Here is a 4,275-nt window from a genome sequence, read left to right on the forward strand (position 1 = left end):
AGAGGAAATGAACTTCCTCTGTCAGAGTGGTAGAGTCGGCCGTTAATTGTCCGTTAATCGGTGTTGTAACGGAAACTAACGGAAAGTAACGGCAGTCTGGGAATAACAAAGAGAACAAAGTGGGGATCCATTTTATCTGCCGGGGCGCGAGGCGGCCCACTAACCCGGGCTAGGGCCTCTGTGTGTCGGGTAACTTCCCCGGGACACCCCGGCGGAGCCCCGGCTCCTCCGCCCCGCTGTGACTGGAAGTCTACGGGCCGTAGAGATGAACTAAACCCGGAGCTAGCCGCGTCTTCTATGGAGATGTATTGACTGCAGTTAGCCTAGCCGTGCTAACAGGCTAGCTCCAGTAGAACAATGGGCCACCATTTGCTTCCCGCCCTCTGCGGAGCTAGCAGCCCCCATCCCCCTCCGCTAGCATCATGCTAGCATCCCCCATCCCCCTCCGCTAGCATAATGCTAACAGGCTAGCAGGCAGAGAAAAAAAAAATAAAAAAGCAGTCTGAACTACAGACACAATAAAAGACTTTATGTCAGCGCGTAGGCTTATTATTTTAACTTCCCCCCGCGGCGCTGTTGTTGTTTTTATACCGAACAGATGTTTTTGCAACGGAAACATAGTGTCATAGCAGCTGCTACGCATTTTCAACGCAGGGCTCCGGCTATGCTCCGGAGAGGTCAGCATTGTATGGACGGGACTCGGCTAATTCCTGGCTGGCTTTCATACATACAACGTAATGGGCGTTCCGTGTTTACAACAACACGTTTTGGACAGACCGCAGAGTGCGCGCACACAGAGGCTCAGACATGCACTCCAGAACCGTCACATTCCGGCCGACTCTGACCCACACAGCGGCCATTTTATCCCCGTTTTCCAGCCTCATTCCCGGAGCTTTTATCTCAGGATTCTGCAGGGAAAAGCCAGCCGGTCTAACCAACGCCTGCGCGCGCTCAGCGACATTAAAATCAGAGGGACCCGAGGGTGAGGTACTCACTCGTCAGGAGGGCCGGGTGCACGCGGAGGGAGCAGCTTTTGGGCCGGGTTGGGTTCTGGTTCTTGTTGTTGTTGGTGGCTGAAGCAGCGACTGGAGCCGTTGGTTCACTTTCAAACTGGGTCGAGCTCGAGCGCGGCCCCGCCCCCCAGCAACGCCCCCGTTGGTCATTCCTATTCAGAGGGCGGGAACACGCCCGGCCGGGGTGGGCGGGGCCTCGCTGAATACGCGTCTGTGATTGGCTCACTATAACGCCTCTGCTTCACGTGTTTTTATATTTTCTTCTTAAGGTTGTCACTTGACATATTTTGTATGAATATACTGTTGTTGTTTCTTTATTGACCCTAAACAAATTAATTATCTCTCTCACACACACACACACACACACACACACACACACACACACACACACACACACACACACACACACACACACATTTTTCTATGATTTTTTTTGTTTTTATATATTTATCTATTTTATTTTACTCAATGCATTCAGGCTATATATTTAATTTTTTATGTATTTTTTTTTAATTATAAAATTGTATTATCTTTGACGCTTTGGCTATATTGTTTTCAATAAAGCATTTTAAAATTTATTGAAAGTGAAATTTGATTGGATGCCGAGGCCGCAGCTCAAAGCTCGTTGCTACACGGCTCCGCCTGCCTAGCAACGCTGCAGCAGCAGGGCGGGAGATGTACACACACGCGGGCGGAGCTGGATTGTACTCCTAGCGTGTGATTGGTCAACGCTAGTGTTTGTGAAATATAAGAGCCAATCAGTGAAGAGATGGAGGAGGGGCGACAGAGACAGCAGCAGCAGTGTGAAGACGGAGATTGTATAACACATTTAGTGGCTTCAGTATTAAAATCTATTAAAATTATATTAAATATTAAAATATATTATTATAATAACTTAATTTATAATATTAATATAATAATAAAAATATACTTACAATAACAACATATTATAACAATAATTTATTAAAAATAATATTAAAAAATATAAACTATTTTTTGACATGGCAGGGTTGTATATAAAGACAGAAACTAAAATATGTTTTTATTAATAAATAATTTTGGAGCTTTCTTGTGTTTTATTATTATTAAATATTATATTTAATCTGCTGGAAGATGGAAAAGTTATGACTGTTATGTTTCATAAAAACACAGATAAATACACATATTTTACTTGTTTTGAGACCTAAACGTAAACATGTTACTGTGTATGAAAAATACAAAATAATGCCAAAGTAATATAATTACATTTTGCTCATATTATTAATTTATTTCTCTGTTTATCTGAATTTATTTCTGTCTTTTTGCTGCTGTCTCTGACATCAATAAAGGTTTATTTTATTTAAATAAGAGTTATATATTTTAAAAACATTAAACATTATGTGACGCACTTTAAACCTAAATTAAGGAACTAAGTATTGATAATATCAGAGACGGTTAAATATATATATATATATATATATATATATATATATATATATATATATATATATATATATATATATATGTATATATATATATATATGTATATATATATATATATATGTTACATAATTTCTCCGCTGGGGGCGCTCGCATCGCGAACTCGGTTTGCTTTGAGCCTCTCCGGACACCGTAGTCCACCCGGAAGTGTAGTTTGAAGGCTTTCTGCGGGAGCTGTGTGTTTACAGGCGGAATATTTGATATTTAATAAGTAATAAAGAGTAATATCAGGCGGCAGAGAGCGGTCTTACTGCGGAGATGGACTCCCTGCAGCTGTTCCTGGATCAGTTTGAACCCAGCGGGGAAGCCGTTAGTAACGTTCACACTCTGACGCTCTGAGAACTGAACTCGCTTCAGAAATCTGTGATTTTAATAATGTTTAGCTTCTCAGCAGAAACATATTCACCACAGAATAATATTAAACACTGTTCTACAGTCACTAATGCTTCATGTTAAAATCGGCTCACTGTATATCCACCCAGCACTAAAGGCAGCGTAGTTATTACATAGTTATAACAGTGATACAGTAACTGGATCCCATGATCCGCTGCGGTGACACTAGTGGTTCCATTAGTGTGGTTATTGATTAGTTTCCGTCTCTCTCTGTTGTTAATAGTCTTAGTTAATAGTCGGCGGAGTTAGTGTAATGTATGTATGTATGTATGTATGTATTCGTCTTGTAGTTGGGTGTATTTATGGTTATGTTATATGTTTCTATCTGAGTAAATATTAATATATTAATGTCTCTGTGTATTTATAGTGATGATATTAATATATTAATGTCTCTCTGTGTATTTATAGTGATGATATTAATATATTAATGTCTCTCTGTGTAGTTATAGTGATGATATTAATATATTAATGTCTCTCTGTGTATTTATAGTGATGATATTAATATATTAATGTCTCTCTGTGTAGTTATAGTGATGATATTAATATATTAATGTCTCTCTGTGTAGTTATAGTGATGATATTAATATATTAATGTCTCTCTGTGTAGTTATAGTGATGATATTAATATATTAATGTCTCTCTGCAGGAGTCTATGTGGTTGAAGGAGATCTTCAGCTTCGTCTCAGAACATTTGTGTCCCGTCCTCTCTGGCCCCGCCCCTTCCGCTGCTGACGGCTTATTGACAGGTCAGTCAGCCAATCAGCTTCTAGAGATTGATCTAACTCTATTTAATAAGGATTCAACATCTGAAAATAAATGAGTGTCAGAAAATGTCAATTCAGAGTGTTTGGTAAACATCTCAACAACAGGAATGTAATTTAAGAATGCAATTACAATTTATTGTTGATGAATCCTGTGATTTATCCCTTTAAAAATGATGTCAGTGTTTACCTTTTTACATATAAAGAGTATGTATATTCATAGTTACAGCTAACCAAACACACACTGTTTTTATCACAATTAATGGGCTATATTTGGGTATTTATAATGCATTATTATTATAATTATTATTATTATTATTATTATTATTATCATAATCTGGTCTCAGGACATCTTTATCCAGGAAGACACATGATTTCAGGTCATAATGATGCAGTGACCCATAAAAGATGAAATATGAACATCTTTTAGAGAGATTACTGACCTTTCTGGGTGTCCTGGGGCTGCAGTATCCTGGTTCATGACTGTGCGAATGCATTGTGGGTAATAACACACAACCAACACGCTGTTAAGGTGACGTTATCGTCCACAGTTTTTTAGTTTAACAGAGCTATGTCACTTTTTCAACCTTATTGTTGGTGCAGACCAGATCTCTAATGTTACTCCTATG

The 4,275-nt window shown here is 39.0% G+C and overlaps 2 protein-coding genes and 1 long non-coding RNA gene across 4 annotated transcripts in view; all 3 read right to left on the reverse strand.

The window, feature by feature from the left end:
• Window positions 1–1,184, reverse strand: part of LOC116042007 (high mobility group protein B2-like) — a 27,856-nt gene extending 26,672 nt beyond the window's left edge. For both annotated transcript variants that reach the window (XM_035993980.1, XM_031288135.2), the window contains exon 1: window positions 996–1,184. The gene's annotated coding sequence lies outside the window, so the exon portion shown is untranslated. The remainder of the gene's footprint in view (window positions 1–995) is intronic.
• Window positions 1–4,275, reverse strand: part of LOC116034141 (hemicentin-1-like) — a 1,482,957-nt gene that overhangs the window by 1,292,920 nt on the left and 185,762 nt on the right. The gene's annotated exons all lie outside the window — the stretch shown is intronic.
• Window positions 1–4,275, reverse strand: part of LOC116042008 — a 19,775-nt gene that overhangs the window by 10,438 nt on the left and 5,062 nt on the right. The gene's annotated exons all lie outside the window — the stretch shown is intronic.

The sequence above is a fragment of the Sander lucioperca genome, chromosome 17 (genome assembly GCF_008315115.2).
Source record: "Sander lucioperca isolate FBNREF2018 chromosome 17, SLUC_FBN_1.2, whole genome shotgun sequence".
NCBI lineage: Eukaryota > Metazoa > Chordata > Actinopteri > Perciformes > Percidae > Sander > Sander lucioperca.